Source organism: Panulirus ornatus, chromosome 56 (genome assembly GCF_036320965.1).
Source record: "Panulirus ornatus isolate Po-2019 chromosome 56, ASM3632096v1, whole genome shotgun sequence".
Taxonomy (NCBI): Eukaryota; Metazoa; Arthropoda; class Malacostraca; order Decapoda; family Palinuridae; genus Panulirus; species Panulirus ornatus.
The window spans coordinates 32,565,190-32,586,564 of NC_092279.1; the positions used below are offsets into that span (position 1 = coordinate 32,565,190).

Sequence of the window (21,375 nt, forward strand, 5' to 3'; positions counted from 1 at the left end):
CAAGCTCACTTACTCTCACCACTCTCTTTTCAACCATAATGTTTCCTCTTTTCCAAAATCTCTACAAATCTTTTGCATATTCACATCCAAAGGTCTCTCTTTTGCATACCTATCAATTAGTATGTGATTCAATAATGCTTGATGACCATCTTTCCTACTCACATGCATATCCCCCTTTTTTCCAGGCATTTTTCCAATCACTAGTCCTTTTTCTGCATACAACTCTAGAAAGTGTTCACCATTTCCATTCTTAATACTGAATATCTTATATGCCCCCAGTTATACCCTCAACTGCCACATTATACGTCACATTTAAATCATCCATCATTAATATTCGGTCCCTCCTTTTATATGGCAATAAACTTTTAATGATTTATTTTATGTAATGGCAAGAATTGCTGTATTTGCTTTTGCATTACCACAGTTACCACTGTAGAGGATTTGTTCTACTTTGTATTTGTTATTAGAATATCAACTTCTATCCACCTCATTTTACCAGAGAAGATATTTAAGTTTGTTAAACTGATTATATCATTCCATGCAGCATTCTTTCTGTTTATCTTGGCAAAGACTGAAGAGATGGATGGATGGAGTGGAGGAGGTTTTGGAGTATTAGGTCCTTAACATAAGATAGGAAAAATTGTGCACATGTAGATTGAACTAGATCAACATGTTACATGGTGAAGAACCGTGCTATCAGTGAACTCAACCAGACTATTTGAGGTAGTCAAGTTAAACCATACAGTAATTTGTAGAAATCAGCTGTGCATGTTAGGTGCTGGTTTTGGTACATTATATGTGACAGCTAGAATGAGTGCAAATGAGGCCATTTTTCATCTGTTTCTGACACTATCTTGCTGGCGTAGGAGCCATTTAGTTACATAAAAGAATCTTTTATTATATTGATAACAATTCTTCCCATGCCTCTGTACTCATAGCCCATCCTTATAAAATAATTAGCTGATAACATTAACATTTGATGTGTTGTGATATCAAATGAACAGCCATCAATCAGTGAGACAATCTCTCCAATACCTCCAAACATGCCATTTCAAGTCTCTTGGTGTTTAGTTTGTTTGCTAATTAGTAAAATTGGATATGTGCAAAGTAGCTATTAAGTTTCATGTGCAAGTAGAAGACCTAAGTAGGCTATACTTCTAATACAGGTCTTAGGCATGAAATTGCTTATTTAATGTGATTAGAGTGGCAGCAGAGCTTGGAAGTTTTGATTTATCTGAAGATTAATACTGGTATGTTACAAACACCCTTGAATCTCTAGATCTGAAGATAATTTAGGAAGATTACTGTCATGGCTAATGATGATATTCTTCAGCGAAAGCCAACTGAGGTTCATTGTTGTTTCATACCAACTGAACTGACACTTTGCTCTCCAACCAAGGTGGGTGCTTATAATTGTATTCAGTATGTTTCTTGAACTGTCATTGCTCGTCAACATGCTTTGGTTATTATGATATATGAATGAACAAGCTTGTTACAAAAGAAATTCATAGGCAAGTATCTCAATTTGTATCATATTGGTGGTGGTCATAGCATGTTTGTTATATGAATTTCGTTGGCAGGATCTAAGCTGGTTTATATAACTGGTGTCGTATCCATTTAGCAGGTTAAGAGCACTGCAATTATTTCATCATTCCATGATTTCTATCAAGGAACGTTCCTTAATTTGTGGTCAGCTTACTTGCTATCCACATTTCATATCTGCATTGTGTTGGCAACACATTAGACTCGTAACATGCAATTGTTTTGCTAGCATCCAAATAGATTTTGCACCAATTTTGACATATTATTCCCTTAAGATGATAAGAAATGTAGCCTTTACAATGGTCCAATGTTCAGTTATTTTGAGGTTTAATTTTTTTCCAGTAGGCCAATAATGATAGTGTATCAATTATAGTTTTCTGTAAGTACTCTGATTTTTGAAGGCATTAGCATCATCTCTGTTTATCATGGAAGGTTTTATCAGTATCTTATCCCTGTAGTTATCATATCAAGAAAGGTTTAATCTTATCATCTGTTAGGCTGGTATTGTCAGGAGGTTGTTCTCCATGTCAGCTACTGTTACCAGTACTCATTCTGGCAGATCTGTGGTGGCTTAAGATTTCATGCTGAAAAACTATGCCATCATTCATCAAGAGTGAGTCCAATTTTCTTTTCAACAAAACTTTATCATTTGCTTCTTATCTAATAGTCCAGAAGTAGTCAGAAGAGTTCTTATTTTATTAGGCTGGTATTTACAAGGATATCAATACAATAAGTTTTATGGTACTTCCACATCTCTCTTTAATCAACTAGATGACCTCTGATGATGAAGCTTGACGTCTAACAACTTTAAAGTTATTTTTTTTCTGCGTGTTCCTTTGCAAAATACTTTGTTTCACTGTAATACGTAAATTCTTTTTCTATTCCTGCTTGCCTTTCCTTCCATAGAAAGTAGTCGGAGACTAACGACTGAATCTTCAAGGCAAAATCCTTGCTTGACTTCTCTTCTTATTGGAAAGATTACACAGAAGAGAGTATTACCGGCCTCCTGCCCCGTCCCTCTTACTTGCTTTCCACAACGCAATTATATGTGGGTAGCATTCTTCCCTCCTCATACATAGGGATGAAGAAAAATATTCACAACTTTAAAAACCATCACACACATTATTTCTAATATGCTCGAGTGCAACTGAAGGTAAATATTCTACAAAGTATTAGAACAGTTGTTAACTTGAATGAGGTACAATCGTTATGTAAAATTTTATCCTACTGAAAATTCACTTCCACGTAATGTCATTTCTTATTTTCCTCATTTCTTCATAGACTATGTTAACTAAGTAGCTTGATGATTTCCCTGAACATTATATCATTATACATTTAAGAGCATGAGTTATGAATAACAAGGGGTGGAGAGCTTAGAAAAATAATTATGACCAGTTCCGTATTTACAGCATGTATTAGAGGAATGGAGAGTATAAGGGTATAATCAGTGCTTTCGCAAATTGGGTTGTTTCAGTAGCATCCCACCCACAAGATTCGGGGGTCTCACGGTTGACCCACTTGGCTTTTCTGACCTTCGGCAAGGACGAGTTCTGGCATGATAAATGCTTGCATGCTATTGCCGGATCTGGCCTGACCTTCACATGGCATCAGTTTCAAAACTATCTCGTGGCGTAAACCATCTCGAGCTTTTCAGTACTTTTTTTTTCTTAAAGTTCTAATGTAATCTTAGGATTGCCAGCGATAGCTAATTGATGATGGAAACTGCAGTAACACCATTGATTTTGCCCAACCAGGAAGGAGCATTAGTTTTCACCATGTTTATCAAACTTTGACAAGTTTTTCATTCAACAATGCACATTTAACCATATTTCCCCATCATAATACAGCGTAAGACATGACTGTGTGTTTCCTCATGTCCAGTCCAGGCGACTACCTAAGAGCCATATGTGTCCAAGCCAGGCATATTAATGCGTAGGCTCAGTAGTCAAGCCAAGCCTTTGCGAGAAATGGTTAAACCAATCTTGTGTATGACTCCTTAGTGATCAATGCAAGCCTTTATGTTAAAACATTGTGAGTTTGTAGTGTAATGGTACTCAAGGCAAGAGTCTAATCCTGTGTCCAAGTCCGGATTCTGTACAATTTTCATTATCGAAGCCAGGTCTTTATGAGAGACATTCGCTTCAGGCAGACTTCCATGTAAAGTTCTCAGTGTCTGCGTAAGTTTGGCTTTCATAAATTTCCTTGTTTAAACCAAGCCTTTGTGAGTTATTGTTTTAACCAGGCCTCTGTGACAGTATTCAGTTATACGCAGAGCTTCCATGTTAGTCTTCGCTGTCTAAGCCAGTCTACCGTATGAGTTCTCATTCCTAAGGCCTTTGTACAAAGAGAGTCCTCGAAGTCCATACCAGGCTTCTGTGACAGTCCTGTGTCCAAGCCATGTCTCATGAATCAGGTCCAAGTCTGGCCTTTGACTCCCGTGTCCAAGCCAAGCCCCTATCCGTCCACATTGTCCAAGCTAGGTCCCTTTGTGAGTGTGCAATATCCAATTCATGCCTTTATGTGAGTCCATGGTGTTCAAGCCGGGCTTGTGTAAGTCTTCAGTGGCCAAGTTAGATTTTTTTTTGTACGTCCTTGGTGTCCAAACCATGCCATCCGAGCCCTTACTGTCCAAGCTAAGCCTCCCTATAAAATACCCAGTGACCAAGCTTGGACTCTTTGTTCAAGACATTCATCTGTTTGAGTTCTCACTGTCCAGGCCAATCATCTGTTTGAGTTCTCACTGTCCAAGCCATGTCTCTGTGAGTCCTGTTTGTAGGCCATAACTCCGTCTGTGATCTGCGTCCAAGCCAGCACTCTGTGAGTCCTGTGTCTATGCCATTTCTCTGTAAGTCCTCTGCTTCCAAGCCAGGCTCTTTACTTCCAAAATGTTTTTCAGCCCTTTGTTAGTCCTCACTGTCCAAGCTAAGCCTCCGTATAAAATACCCAGCGACCAAGCTTGGCCTCTTTGTTCGAGCCATTCATGTTTGAGTTCTCACTGTCCAAGCCATGTCTCTGTGAGTCCTGTGTGTAGGCCATAAGCCCGTCTGTTAGCTGCGTCCAAGCCAGCACTCTGTAAGTCCTGTGTCTAAGCCACTTCTCTATAAGTTCTCTGCTTCCAAGTCAGGCTCTATCATTCGAAAATGTTTGTCAGGCCTTTGTTGGTCCTCACGTCCAAGCCAGGCTTTTGTGAGATACCTGTATTAGCGGTCAAATGTCGAAGTTTGCAGTATTGTTACTACTTGTTCATGGACATACTTATTTCTGTTGGGTTCATTGCTCTAAGAGTGTCTTGTCAACGTAGTGTGTTTTCTGTAACATGTTTAATGTAAACTAGTGGGTTCCAACCTTTTTCCGCTCGCGACTCCTTTTTCAAAATACCGCAACACTCGCAAACCCCTCGCCATATTAACCTGTTCAGTCTCACAGTCATTCGACAATCCCTTTGTAAGGAGAGGTGAAAACATAAAAACAATACAATGAAAAATAAGGATTTTACTGCTTCTATGATACTTCGTACATTGTCTTTAGGTACATTTATTGAAAGTTTATCAAACCAAGCTTATATTTTTAACTGCTGATACCCATCGTTTCATCACCCTTTACCCCAACTAGTGGGTTGGTTGGGATTGTACCTAGGAAGAAAGTCTTTCTGTGCGTGGCTGGGTGTTTGTGAAAGACAGTCTCATGCCATCATCCACATTCAGTCTGTTTCTGCTCTTCGCTTTGATTTGGACAGGTATAGAAGGGTCTATAGCACGTTACCTCTTCCAGGAGAGATCAGTAACTCAGTTTTGGTGTGCTGTGAATCAGTAACATCCCAAAGTCAGCATGTTGGCCCTTCGTGTTCTGTCATTCGCCTCCACCCACCTTTGTGAGTCTGGTTATGGAAAACCCAGGAAGCGCAAGGAAAAAGACGAACGGCCCATCCCATCCACATACACATGTATATACATAAACACCCACACACGCACATATGCATACCTGCACATTTCAACGTACACATACATACACAAACATATATATATATATATATATATATATATATATATATATATATATATATATATATATATATATATGGATGGGGTTGTTAGGGAGGTGAATGCAAGAGTTTTGAAAAGAGGGGCAAGTATGCAGTCTGTTGGGGATGAGAGAGCTTGGGAAGTGAGTCAGTTGTTGTTCGCTGATGATACAGCGCTGGTGGCTGATTCATGTGAGAAACTGCAGAAGCTGGTAACTGAGTTTGGTAAAGTGTGTGAAAGAAGAAAGTTAAGAGTAAATGTGAATAAGAGAAAGGTTATTAGGTACAGTAGGGTTGAGGGTCAAGTCAATTGAGAGGTAAGTTTGAATGGAGAAAAACTGGAGGAAGTAAAGTGTTTTAGATATCTGGGAGTGGATCTGGCAGCGGATGGAACCATGGAAGCGGAAGTGAATCATAGGGTGGGGAGGGGGCGAAAATCCCGGGAGCCTTGAAGAATGTGTGGAAGTCGAGAACATTATCTCGGAAAGCAAAAATGGGTATGTTTGAAGGAATAGTGGTTCCAACAATATTGTATGGTTGCGAGGCGTGGGCTATGGATAGAGTTGTCCGCAGGAGGGTGGATGTGCTGGAAATGAGATGTTTGAGGACAATATGTGGTGTGAGGTGGTTTGATCGAGTAAGTAATGTAAGGGTAAGAGAGATGTGTGGAAATAAAATGAGTGTGGTTGAGAGAGCAGAAGAGGGTGTTTTAAAATGGTTTGGGCACATGGAGAGAATGAGTGAGGAAAGATTGACCAAGAGGATATATGTATCGGAGGTGGAGGGAACGAGGAGAAGTGGGAGACTAAATTGGAGGTGGAAAGATGGAGCGAAAAAGATTTTGTGTGATCGGGGCCTGAACATGCAGGAGGGTGAAAGGCGGGCAAGGAATAGAGTGAGTTGGATCGATGTGGTATACCGGGGTCGACGTGCTGTCAATGGATTGAATCAGGGCATGTGAAGCGTATGGGGTAAACCATGGAAAGTTCGGTGGGGCCTGGATATGGAAAGGGAGCTGGGGTTTCGGGCATTATTACATGACAGCTAGAGACTGAGTGTGAACGAATGGGGCCTTTGTTGTCTTTTCCTAGCGCTCCCTCGCACACATGAGGGGGGAGGGGGATGTTATTCCATGTGTGGCGAGGTGGCGATGGGAGTAAATAAAGGCAGACAGTATGAGTTATGTACATGTGTATATATGTATATGTCTGTGTGTGTATATATATATGTGTACATTAAGATGTATAGGTATGTATATTTGCGTGTGTGGACGTGTATGTATATACATGTGTATGTGGGTAGGTTGGGCCATTTCTTTCGTCTGTTTCCTTGCGCTACCTCGCAAACGCGGGAGACAGCGACAAAGCAAAATAAATAATATATATATATATATATATATATATATATATATATATATATATATATATATATATATATACAGGGTGTTAAAAAACGATAGGTACAAAATTTGACAGTAGACAGGGACACCCATAGCAAACATTTTTTCAAGAATACCAAAAATTGCAAAACTAGTTAGTTTTCGAGATACCGAACTTTAAAGCTTTAACTTGACACCTATTCACAAGCATTTTCGTTTCTAACAGATATAGTGAAAAATTAAACAAATATTGTGTAAACATGTATTATCGATCACAATCTACAATAGCTGTTCGAAGTGTCTGCCTTCTGCTTCAATGCAGACCTGACACCTCCTCTGAAAGGACTGCTGGACACGAGACAACATTCTTGGATCTTCTGCAATGATTTCTTGATTAGACAAATGTGTCATGTTGTTACCACGACGTGCAACGGTGAACTAATTCGTAAACACCGAGTGTTGCCACACCTTAATCAACCGAGTGTTGCCAGATTGTAAGCTAATATTACATTTAAAGTTTACAGTTCAGACATACCAAAGTTAAAACTTTAAAGCTCGGTATCTCGAAAACTAACTAGTTTTACAATTTTTGGTATTCTTGAAAAAGTCTTTGCTTTGGGTGTCCCTGTCTACTGCCAAATTTTGTACCTATCGTTTTTTAACACCCTGTGTGTGTGTGTGTATATATATATATATATATATATATATATATATATATATATATATATATATATATATATATATATATATATATTAATTTGTTTATGGATGGGGTTGTTAGGGAGGTGAATGCAAGAGTTTTGGAAAGAGGGGCAAGTATGAAGTCTGTTGGGGATGAGAGAGCTTGGGAAGTGAGTCAGTTGTTGTTCGCTGATGATACAGCGCTGGTGGCTGATTCATGTGAGAAACTGCAGAAGCTGGTGACTGAGTTTGGTAAAGTGTGTGAAAGAAGAAAGTTAAGAGTAAATGTGAATAAGAGCAAGGTTATTAGGTACAGTAGGGTTGAGGGTCAATTCAATTGGGAGGTGAGTTTGAATGGAGAAAAACTGGAGGAAGTGAAGTGTTTTAGATATCTGGGAGTGGATCTGGCAGCGGATGGAACCATGGAAGCGGAAGTGGATCATAGGGTGGGGGAGGGGGCGAAAATTGTGGGAGCCTTGAAGAATGTGTGGAAGTCGAGAACATTATCTCGGAAAGCAAAAATGGGTATGTTTGAAGGAATAGTGGTTCCAACAATGTTGTATGGTTGCGAGGCGTGGACTATGGATAGAGTTGTGCGCAGGAGGATGGATGTGCTGGAAATGAGATGTTTGAGGACAATGTGTGGTGTGAGGTGGTTTGATCGAGTAAGTAACGTAAGGGTAAGAGAGATGTGTGGAAATAAAAAGAGCGTGGTTGAGAGAGCAGAAGAGGGTGTTTTGAAATGGTTTGGTCACATGGAGAGAATGAGTGAGGAAAGATTGACCAAGAGGATATATGTGTCGGAGGTGGAGGGAACGAGGAGAAGAGGGAGACCAAATTGGAGGTGGAAAGATGGAGTGAAAAAGATTTTGTGTGATCGGGGCCTGAACATGCAGGAGGGTGAAAGGAGGGCAAAGAATAGAGTGAATTGGAGCGATGTGGTATACCGGGGTTGATGTGCTGTCAGTGGATTGAATCAAGGCATGTGTATGGGGGTGGGTTGGGCCATTTCTTTCGTCTGTTTCCTTGCGCTACCTCGCAAACGCGGGAGACAGCGACAAAGCAAAAAAAAAAAAAAAAAAAAAAAAAAAATATATATATATATATATATATATATATATATATATATATATATATTCATACTTGCTGCCTTCATCCATTTTCGTCGCCACCCCGCCACACATGAAATAGCACCACCCTCCCCCTGCAATTGTGCGAGGTAGTGCTAGGAATAGACAACAAAGGCCACATTCGTTCCTACTCAGTATCTAGCTGTCAGGTGTAATGCACCGAAACCACATCTCCCTTTCCACATCCAGGCCCCACAAACTTTTCATGGTTTATCCCAGACGCTTTACATGCCCTGTTTCAATCCATTGACCAGCACCGACTCCGGTGTACCACATCGTTCCAATTCACTCTATTTCTTGCAGGCCTTCCACCCTCTTTTTCACTCTATCCTTCCACCTCCAATTTGGTCTCCCACTTCTCCTCGTTCCCTCTACCTCTGACACATATATTCTCTTTGTCAATCTTTTCTCACTCATTCTCTCCATGTGACCAAACCATTTTAACACACCCTCTTCTTACCCTTTCATTACTTACTTGATCAAACCACCTCATCACATATTGTCCTCAAGCATCTCATTTCCAACACATCCACCCTCCTCTGCACAACCCTATCTATAGCCCATTCTTTGCAACCATATAACATTGTTGGAGCCACTATTCCTTCAAACATACCCATTTTTGCTCTCCAAGATAACGTTCTCGCCTTCCACACATTCTTCAACGGACCCAGAACCTTCGCCCCCTCCCCGACCGTGACTCACTTCAACTTCCATGGTTCCATCCGCTTCCAAATCCAATCCCAGATATCTAAAACACTTCACTTCCTCCAGTTTTTCTCCATTAAACTTCCCAATTTACTTGCCCCTCAACCCTACTGAACCTAATAACCTTGCTTTTATTCACATTTGCTCTTAAGCTTTCTTCATTCACACACTTTACCAAACTCAGTTACCAACTTCTACAATTTCTCACCCGAATCAGCCACCAGCGCTGTATCATCAGCGAACAAGTGACTCACTTCCCAAGCCCTCTCATCCACAACAAAATGCATACTTGCCCCTATCTCCAAAACTCTTGCATTCACCTCCCTAACAACCCCATCCATAAACAAATTAAACAACCATGAAGACATCACGCACCCCTGCTGTAAAACATTTACTGGGAACCAATCACTTTCCTCTCTTCCTACTCGTACACATGTCTTACTTCCTTGATATAAACTTTTCACTGCTTCTAGCAACTTACCTATCACACCATATACTCTTAATACCTTCCACAGAGCATCTCTATCAACCCTATCATATGCCTTCTCCAGATCCATAAATGCTATATATAAATCCATCATTTTATTTAAGTATTTCTCATACATCCTTCAAAGCGAACACCTGATCCATACATCCCCTCCCACTTCTGAAACCACACTGCTCTTTCCCAATCTGATGCTCTGTACATGCCACTTCACCCTCTCAATCAATACCCTCCCATATAATTTCCCAGGAATACTCAACAAACTTATACCTCTGTAATTTTAACACACCTTTATCCCCTTTGCCTTTGTACAATGGCACTATGCATGCATTCCGCCAATCCTCAGGCACTTCACTATAATCCATACATACATTGAATATCCTTACCAATCAGTCCACAACACAGTAAATGTTTATTTTCATTATTGTACTAGTTATCATTTTTATCTTATATTTTCCAACATCGTCTTTTATTTGACTCCATTGGAATGGGCAAATATGATCTTAATATCAATACTTAGAGTAAACACATTACTATAGTGGTATAATCAAGGTAAGAGATAAGATGCTGGACACAACTCATCACAGGCCAGCCCAAGGTCGAGCCTGCATGGGTCAGAATCCTGGATCAGCCTGCACTCAACCCAGGTGTTCATCCTCTCCTCGGGACTGGTAAATTTTTACCTGTTTTAGGCTGGGTGTGTTTGTGTGCATACATACATAGGAGTATATACATAATACATGCATATATGGTTAAAAGACGCGACAAAATGAGTCTATGACTCGCACGGAAGCACATATAGAATTCACATAAACCTTCAGCCTTTGCCAACTGAGACAGAGTTTTTATGATATCATTTTGGCGATTGTAGTGTGTATATATATATATATATATATATATATATATATATATATATATATATATATATCAGCATTTCAAGTGCGTAATTTGGGCCCATGGTAAACAGGTAATGAGGGAAGTAGGCGCAGACTAGTTGCCCTTGGGCCTGCCTACGTCACCTTGATGACGAGGGAAGATTGGCATAATTCCTCTAAGCTGTCCCCACTCGCTCTTGCCAAATAATGAGATAGCTAAAAAATTATTACTATATATACAGAGGTACAGAATAAGCTCAGTTTTAAGAGATTCAGATAACCCATGCTTCAAGTGTAGACCATGTTGATGCTCACGATTTACCTGAAATGATTCGTTATTTTATCTTATGAGTAAAGGAAGGGGCTTTTAAACATAGGTGTATAAGCACCTGATATCGTCATTATTTTTATCACAGCCTTTCTGAATTAGCCTAACCAGTTACCTCTGGTTGTTTTCACCTAAATTCCATCTGACGTCAGAGGAGTTCGTATTTATCATCATTTTCATATCTCGAGGAATATGTAACATTTATCAATTTCATTTAACGGATAATTTTCGATGTTTAAAACATAAGTAAACGTAGTACATTATTTAGAATTTGATACCAATGATACAAGGGAAGTATTACGATTTGTGTTGTGAATGCTGCTGGCAGACCAGTGTAAACACCTTAAGGTTGTAAAGTTACCCCTTTGGGTATTGTGAATATTGGGATTTAATAATTCTATATAATACTTGTGGTAAGTCTAAATGATTTCAGTTATGTCTAAATCTCTTAGTTAATGAACATTGTGTAATGGGAGGCTCTGTAGATGTTGCTTGGCAAATAAAGGATGTCTTTGTAATCTTTGATTTGGGATATGTAGGTTACATTTATTGGTATTATTACAGTTTCGGACATCATACCAATTTTGTGAGGATATATTAAGAATGGGTTGAAAGATTTTTTTGATGATTTTTGATGTTTTTTGAAAAATTCGGACCTTCATATCCATCACAGATTTTTACTCTATGAATTCATCCACTTAACTGCTGTTCCCACTTGGGGTTCAACGTTATCGTTGGATAAATGTGGGGAATATCTCGAAAGGTAGTGGTTTGTGGAAGAAATGAAGGCCAGAATCGTACAAAACACACACAAGACATCGGGAGAATGTGATTTCACCTTCCAAGCAGATGGATTTAATTGGTAATACCGTTTCTTGCACATAGCCTGGAGACTTTATGAAATTTCCATGGGTGTATATCAGTAAGACAAAAGTGGCCACATGTCTAAAGAGCTAAAACGTGAGAAGGAAAGTTTGATTGCTTTTAGTGATAGGATATATACATATTTTCTTGCTCAGAACATATTTGATAATTGATAAAATCCTAGAATAGATATGCTAATATTAGTGTTTTTTCTTAATTTGTCTTGCATGAAATCTTTGTTGATAAGGAATGATGTAACAGTTTGGAATTTTACTTTATTACCCTGTAAAACAATCTTTGGTATTATTTAACTCATAAGTGGTAGGGTCATGAGGGGGTAGGGAGACTTTGGAGTTTAATAATGCTATGATAATATAATATGTTGAAGTCAAAGTACATGCACTTTTGACCCTTGAAGACTGCATCTGTGAAGATCTCGATATTATTAGTTATTCTTACTCCACGTATTCCCACAAAGTTGTTTTGTTTGGTTGGATGCGCTTACTTTGAGTTCAGTTATCTAAACAGATTTAAGAATCTTATTCTGCATGGGAGAGATCTCATAAGTATTGGTTCGAGCTTCAAATTAATTTAGAGATCTGAACTTACCTATCATATTTGCAAAACTCCGATTGTCTGATTCATGCATTACGAGGTATGGTGAAATTTACTGGAATGGATAGAATGCACAAATGATATAGGATAATAGGCATTTTTACACCCTGCAGGTAATTTTCTTGCTTTATTGAAGCATCATTTGCTTTGTATATTGACATACAAATCGAATAAAGCTTTGTAGAATCTGAACAAGCACCAGGTGAATATTTTTGGTCACCCATTTTGATGGACATTTGCTTTTCTATTGTCCTTGCACACAATGCACTGTTATTAGAAAAGATAGGATGCCATAGGCATTCCTCCTGCTTGTTCACTCTTTGCAAGATTTCAGTGAGTGTTATGATTGCATCACTGAAACTCTCCAATGTTGATTTTGATTGTTTTACTCCACAATTCCCATAGCTTGAAAGCCCTATTCACATCACGGAAACTTATGATTGATGGACTTTCTGGTACTACACCAAAAATCCCACGTCTTGTATCACCACTAGACATTGTAAAGATGCATTCTGGAGGTGCTATACCTAAAATTGCACATCATGTATTGCCTCTCACATTGTAATGATGCATTCCTGAAAATTTTGTCAATTTTTGTTGTCTAGAAAGGTAACATCATTAAACCAGAAAATTTGCAAATTGAATCAATACTGGTATAAGGTAATGTTGTAAGTTGTTTTCTTTAGTTACACTGGTAAAGTTCCAGTTCATGGGCATGACCAAAATGACTTACAGATTTGGATGAAATGCTTATCCATTAATTCCCAGCAGTTAGTACAGTTGATTAAGACTAGGAGTAAAAGTTTTATTATTCAATTTCTTAAGTGTATTTGGTGATTTATTAGTTGGAGAATATGCATTTTATAGGTCTGTGATTTCTGTTCTGCTTGTAATGAAATCATGTTGCTACGGAAAATAATGATCTAAGATTGTAGGATTTACCAATTTAACTCTTGTACACCAATGTTTTGATATTAGATAACACAGTAGCAGAAGGAAACGTTTATTAGGGAGAGGGAAAGTGTGGGGTTAGGTGTTAATGTAAAATGCTAAAAACATGAAACAAGAAGATGACTTACCTGCCTGAATTCTGCAGATGATTTGTTCTGTTAGTGGTTTAATTTTGCTATTAAAAAGATATATGCCACCTGTTTTGAGAGGTAAACTGTAAGTGTAGATGTATGGAGACAATAGAATGTGACTAGTGTGGGTAGAGACGTTTATATAGTAATTTGATACCTAGCTTTGTGCAGTGGCAGTATCATAACCAATGAGGTTAGGAGATGCTGCTGCTGTGAAAAGTGAAAAAGTTCAAAACTGGGGAAAGTTTATGTGTCAGTACCTTAAGGGGTTACTCTTCTTTTTTTTTTTTTCTTAGCATCAAAGTCTTACCCCACCTTCTCGTGGTGACCTCATTAATCCACCCCTTAGGGGTGGATTTCATGGGGAGGCATTGCATGACTCCTTCAGGGCAGTCCTTTTAGATTTAGACAAGCACCTGAGGTATGCTATGTCTTTAATTTTTGGACAATTTTGGAGCCTTGCTGCCTCTGGAAACATTGTGTTGGAGTTGCTCTCTGCCAGTTACCTGTCAAGGATGAGGTACAAAAGGCTAAGAAAAGTCACTGGAGTCTACCAGTTATGTGAAGGAGTAAAAGAGATGAGTGATTGAGGGTGATGGCACTGAATGTGATTGGGATGATTGATGAGAGTAAAAGGAGGGAGCTTGTAGAGAATTTTAAAAGTTGTAACTTGGATGTGTTGGGATTGGAGAAACCTAATCCTTGAGCAGGATTTGTGGATTGAAAATCGAAACAATGAATGCAAGTTGTGGGAGGGCACGGAAGGAAAATTGATATGGATGGGAATGAGTGAAAATTATTGGGGAAGAGGGATAGAAGGATGTGCAGTCCTGGTATCACTGAATGTGTGGGAGGGTGTTACAGAGCATGGATGGAACGGATCAGGAATAGTGTGGGTGAAAGGAAAGATTGGAATTGTGAAGTATGCATGGATATGCACTTGTGAATACAAAGAATGTGTGAGGTAAGAAATGAAGCTTTCCTGGAGCAATTTGAATGACTGTGTAAATGGGTTTGAGAATGAGATATACATGGCTGTATTGGGTGATATGAATGCGAAAGTGGGATTTGATGAAATTTGTGAGATATTTGGTTAATGGGGAGTGCCTCGACTAAATGAGAAGGGAAGTTATCTCGTGGATATTTGTGCTGAGAGGGGTTTATTCCTTGCAAACCTTTTTTCAGCACAATATGATCCATAGGTATACATGGATGAAGAATAATGGAAGAGAAGACAAAAGGCTTTGATTGACTTCCTGGCAGTGGATGAAAGATTGAGGAAGGCCATGCTAGATTCTAGAGTTGAGAGGATTCTTTGGAGACTCTTACCAATTTGCAGTTCTTGTGGGGATGAGGATCAGGGAGAAGTGGAAGTATGGTGTAAGGAAGAATGGAGAGGTAAAAATGTTGGCAAGTTAGAAGATAATCAGAAAAATATGTAGGGAGGAGTATGAAAGGAAGGTAGACGGAAGTGCAGTGAATGTAGTAGGGATGCAGTCATGTGTGAATGAGGTGTATAAAATGTCCCAAGAAACACTGTTAAAGGTTGTAGAATTAGTAGTTGGATGCAAGGTCATGAGATTTAGGAATAAAGAGGGCAGTGCATGGTGGATGGAAGAGATTAGAAATGCTGTGGAAGAAAAGAAAAAGACATATGGTAGATTGCTCGAAAGGAATGTACCACAGGAAGTTCAGCAAAGGAGGAGGGAAGAATATACAATATGTAAGTAGAATGTTAAGATGCTGCTAGAGGAAAGCAAAGAAAGAGCAAATAAAGACTTTGGAAGGAAGTTAAGTGAAAAGTTTTGGGATGATTAGAGATTGTACTGGAAGGAGGTGAAAAAGAAATGTCAGTGAGAATTAATGAAGGAGAGCTGCTGAATCAAAAGGAGGAAGTGAAAGGAAGATGGAAAGATTATTTTGAAGAAGTGATGAATGTGGGAGAAGGGGAGACAGCAGTTGTTACATCCATGGGCATGGAGGAGTGAAGGAAGAGGTTACAAGTGTAAGGGCCCATAGCAAAAAGGGAGGTAAGAAGGGCAGTAATGAGGCTGAATGGGATTACAGCTGAAATGTTGAAGTATGGAGGAGAAAGTGTGATAGAGTGGATTCATCTATGTTATATACCACGGGAACAGAAGGTTGTGCCTGAGGACTGGATAAAAGCTATTATTATACCTTTATGCAAAGGAAAAGGTGCTAAGGATGTATGTAGCAATTATAGTGGAATATGTCCGTTAAGTTACCAGGAATGCTTTATGTGATGTGTTAAGGATATATCAGGTAGGGTTACAACTATTGGTTAGTAAGAAAGCTTGTAAGGAGCAAATGCATGTGTAAGAATTGATGGAGAGTTGAACAAAACTTTTGGTAAACATTTAGGTTGAGGCAGGGCTGTGTGTTATCTCCATGGCTTTTTGATATATATTTTATTATTATTTATTAAACTTTGTCACTGTATCCTGCGTTAGCAAGGTGGTGCAAGAAAACAGAGGAAAGAATAGCCCAACCCACCCACATACTGTACACATGTATATACATAAACTCCCACACATGCACATATACATACATATACAAACACAGACATATACATATATACACAGGTACATTTTCATGTATGCTGCCTTCATCCATTCCCGCTGCCACCCTGCCACACATGAAATGGCACCCCTTCTCCCCCCACATGCGTGCGAGATAGCTCAAGGAAAAGAAAACAAAGGCCACATTCGTTCACACTCAGTATCTAGCTGTCATGTGAAATGCATCAATACCACAGCTCCCTTTCCACATCCAGGCCCCACAGAACTTTCCAGGGTTTACCCTAGACATTTCACATGCCCTGGTTCAATCCATTGACAGAATGTCCACCCCGGTATACCACATTGTTCCAGTTCGTGCTATTCCTTGCAAGCCTTTCACCCACCTGTATGTTCAGATCCCGATCGCCAAAATCTTTTCTACTCCATCCTTCCACTTCCAGTTTGGTTTCCTACTTCTCCTTGTTTCCTCCACCTGTGATACATATATCCTCCTTGTCTATCTTTCCTCACTCATTCTCTCCATGTGACCAAACCATTTCAATACACCCTCTTCTGCTCTCTCAACCACACTCTTTTTTTTTTTTTTACCACATATCTCTCTTACCCTTTCATTACTTACTAAGACCACCTCACTCCACATTTGTCCTCAGACATCTCATTTCCAACACATCCACCCTCCTCCGCACAACTCTATGCCTCATAACCATATAACATTATTGGAACCACTGTTCCTTCACTCATACCCATTTTTGCTCTCAGAGATAACGTTCTCGCCTTCCACACATTCTTTAACGGTCCCAGATCCTTCGTCCCCTCCTCCACACCATGACTCACTTCCACTTTCATGGTTCCATCCGCTGCCAAATCCACTCCCAGATATCTAAAACACTTCACTTCCTCCAGTTATTCTCCACTCAAATTTACCTCCCAATTTACTTGTCCCTCAACATTACTGAACCTAATAACCTTGCTCTTATTCACTTTTACTCTCAGCTTTCTTCTTCTTTCAAGTTTACCAAACTCAGTCACTAACTTCTGCAGTTTCTCACCCGAATCAGCCACCAGCTCTGTATCATCAGCAAACAACAACTGACTCACTTCCCAAACCCTCATCCACAACAGACTGCCTACTTGCCCCTCTCTCTAAAACTCTTGCATTCACCTCCCTGACAACCCCAACCATAAAGAAATTAAACACCCATGGAGACATCACGCACCCCTGCCGCAAACCAACATTCGCTGAGAACCAATCACTTTCCTTTCTTCCTACTCGTATGCATGCCTTCTATCCTTGATATAAACTTTTCACTGCTTCTAGCAACCTACCTCCCACTTATACTCTTGATACCTTCCACAGAGCATATCTCTATAAACTCTATCATATGCCTTCTCTAGATCCATAAATGCTACATACGAATCCGTCTTTTTATCTAAGTATTTCTCACATGCATTCTACAAAGCAAACACCTGATCCTCTACCACTTCTGAAACCACACTGCTCTTCCCCAATCTGATGTTCTGTACATGCCTTCACCCTCTCAATCAATACCCTCCCATATAATTTTCCATGAATAATCAACAAACTTATACCTCTGTAATTTGAACACTCATCTTTATCCCCTTTGTCTTTGTACAATGGCTTTATGCATGCATTCCGCCAATCCTTAGGCTTTTCACCATGAACCATACATACATTGAATATCCTCACCAACCAGTCAACAACACAGTCACCCCCTTTTTTTTTTTTTATAAAATTCCACTGCTATACCATCCAAACCCTCTGCCTTGCCAGCTTTCATCTTCCACAAAGCTTTCACTACATTTCTTTTTTTACCAAATCATTTTGTCTGACCCTCTCACTTGGCACACCACCTCGACCAAAACACCCTATACCTGCCAGTCTATCATCAAACACATTCTACAAACCTTCAAAATACTCACTCCATCTCCCTCTCACTTTACCACTACTTGTTATTACCTCCCCATTATCCATTTCACTGATGTTCTCATTTGTTCTCTTGTCTTACACACTTTATTTACCTCCTTCCAAAACATCTTTTTATTCTCCCTAAAATTTAGTGATACTTTCTCACCCCTCTTTTTTACCTCCTGCACCTTTCTCTTGACCTCATGCCTCTTTCTTGTATACTTCTCTCAGTAATTTGCACTATTTCGTAGCAAACATCTTCCAAATACCTCTTCTTCTCTTTCACTGACAATCTTACTTTTTCATCCCACCACTCACTACCCTTTCTAATCTGGCCACCTCCTATCTTTCTCATGCCACAGGCATATTTTGTGCAAGCCATCACTGCTTCCCTAAATACATCCCATTCCTCCCCCACTCCCCTTAAGTCATTTGCTCTCACCTTTTTCCATTCTGCACTCAGTCTCTCCTGGTAGTTCCTCACGTAAGTTTCCTTTCCAAGCTCACTCTCACCATTCTCTTCATCCCAACCTTCTCTCTTCTTTTGTGAAAACCTCGACATATCTTCACCCTCACCTCCACAAAATTATGATCAGACATCCCTCCAGTTGCCCCTCTCAGCACATTAACATCCAAAAGTCTCTCTTTCACACGCCTGTCAATTAACACGTAATCCAGTAATGCTCTCTGGCCATCTCTCCTACTTACACATGTATACTTATTTATATCTGTCCTTTTAATCCAGGTATTCCCAATCATCAGTCCTTTTTCAGCACGCAAATCTACAAGCTCTTCACCATTTCCATTTACAACACTGACTACCCTGTGTACACCAGTTATACCCTCAACTGCCACATTACGTACTTTTGCATTCAAATCATCCATCACAATAATTTGCTTTCGTGCATCAGAGCTGCTAACCCACTTACTCAGCTGCTCCCAAAACACTTGCCTCTCATGATCTTTCTTCTCATGACCAGGTGAATAGGCTCCAATAATCACCCATATCTCCATCCACTTTCAGTTTTACTGATATCAATCTAGAGTTTACTTTCTCACAATCTATCACATACTCCCACCACTCCTGTTTCAAGATTTGTGCTACTCCTTCCCATGCTCTCGTCTTTTCACAAACCCCTGACTTTACTCCCAAGACATTCCCAAACCACTCTACCCTTTTACCCTTGAGCTATGTTTTTCACTCAGAACCAAAACATACAGGTTCCTTTCCTCAAACATACTACCTATCTCTTTTCTTTTCATCTTGGTTACATTCAGACACCCCAATCTGAGCCTTCGAGGAGGATGAGCACTCCCCACATGACTCCTTCTTCTATTTACCCTTTTAGAAAGTTAGAATACAAGCAGGGGAGGGTTTCTAGCCCCCCCCCGCTTCCGTCCCCTTTAGTCGCCTTCAATGACTCTCAGGGAATGCGTGGGAAGTATTTTTTTCTCACCTATCCCCAGGGATATATAATTTTTTTTTTTTTTCTCGCTATCTCCTGCGTTTGTGAGGTAGCGCAAGGAAACAGACGAAAGAAATGGCCCAGCCCACCCCCATACACATGTATATACATACGTCCACTCACGCAAATATACATACCTACACAGCTTTCCATGGTTTACCCCAGACGCTTCACATGCCCTGATTCAACCCACTGACAGCACGTTAACCCCGGTATACCACATCGATCCAATTCACTCTATTCCTTGCCCTCCTTTCACCCTCCTGCATGTTCAGGCCCCGATCACACAAAATCTTTTTCACTCCATCTTTCCACCTCCAATTTGGTCTCCCACTTCTCCTCGTTCCCTCCACCTCCGACACATATATCCTCTTGGTCAATCTTTCCTCACTCATTCTCTCCATGTGCCCAAACCATTTCAAAACACCCTCTTCTGCTCTCTCAACCACGCTCTTTTAATTTCCACACATCTCTCTTACCCTTACGTTACTTACTCGATCAAACCACCTCACACCACACATTGTCCTCAAACATCTCATTTCAAGCACATCCATCCTCCTGCGCACAACTCTATCCATAGCCCACGCCTCACAACCATACAACATTGTTGGAACCACTATTCCTTCAAACATACCCATTTTTGCTTTCCGAGATAATGCTCTCGACTTCCACACATTCTTCAAGGCTCCCAGAATTTTCGCCCCCTCCCCCACCCTATGATCCACTTCCGCTTCCATGGTTCCATCCGCTGCCAGATCCACTCCCAGATATCTAAAACACTTTACTTCCTCCAGTTTTTCTCCATTCAAACTTACCTCCCAATTGACTTGACCCTCAACCCTACTGTACCTAATAACCTTGCTCTTATTCACATTTACTCTTAACATTCTTCTTTCACACACTTTACCAAACTCAGTCACCAGCTTCTGCAGTTTCTCACATGAATCAGCCACCAGCGCTGTATCATCAGCGAACAATAACTGACTCACTTCCCAAGCTCTATCATCCCAAACAGACTTCATACTTGCCCCTCTTTCCAAAACTCTTGCATTCACCTCCCTAACAACCCCATCCATAAACAAATTAAACAACCATGGAGACATCACACACCCCTGCCACAAACCTACATTCACTGAGAACCAATCACTTTCCTCTCTTCCTACACGTACACATGCCTTACATCCTCGATATAAACTTTTCACTGCTTCTAACAACTTGCCTCCCACACCATATATTCTTAATACCTTCCACAGAGCATCTCTATCAACTCTATCATATGCCTTCTCCAGATCCATAAATGCTACATACAAATCCATTTGCTTTTCTAAGTATTTCTCACATACATTCTTCAAAGCAAACACCTGATCCACACATCCTCTACCACTTCTGAAACCACACTGCTCTTCCCCAATCTGATGCTCTGCACATGCCTTCACCCTCTCAATCAATACCCTCCCATATAATTTACCAGGAATACTCAACAAACTTATACCTCTGTAATTTGAGCACTCACTCTTATCCCCTTTGCCTTTGTACAATGGCACTATGCACGCATTCCGCCAATCCTCAGGCACCTCACCATGAGTCATACATACATTAAATAACCTTACCAACCAGTCAATAATACAGTCACCACCTTTTTTAATAAATTCCACTGCAATACCATCCAAACCTGCTGCCTTTCCGGCTTTCATCTTCCCCAAAGCTTTTACTACCTCCTCTCTGTTTACCAAATCA

The 21,375-nt window shown here is 40.0% G+C and overlaps 1 protein-coding gene across 3 annotated transcripts in view; it reads left to right on the forward strand.

Moving 5' to 3' along the window:
• Window positions 1–2,040: 2,040 nt before the first annotated feature.
• Window positions 2,041–21,375, forward strand: part of LOC139766057 (cobalamin trafficking protein CblD) — a 204,282-nt gene continuing 184,947 nt past the window's right edge. Inside the window, exon 1 of one of the 3 annotated variants that reach the window (XM_071694206.1) lies at window positions 2,041–2,155. The gene's annotated coding sequence lies outside the window, so the exon portion shown is untranslated. Of the gene's footprint in view, window positions 2,156–11,401; window positions 11,558–11,889; window positions 12,007–21,375 lie in introns of those variants that run through there. The other 2 variants (XM_071694205.1, XM_071694207.1) reach the window with 2 other exon arrangements.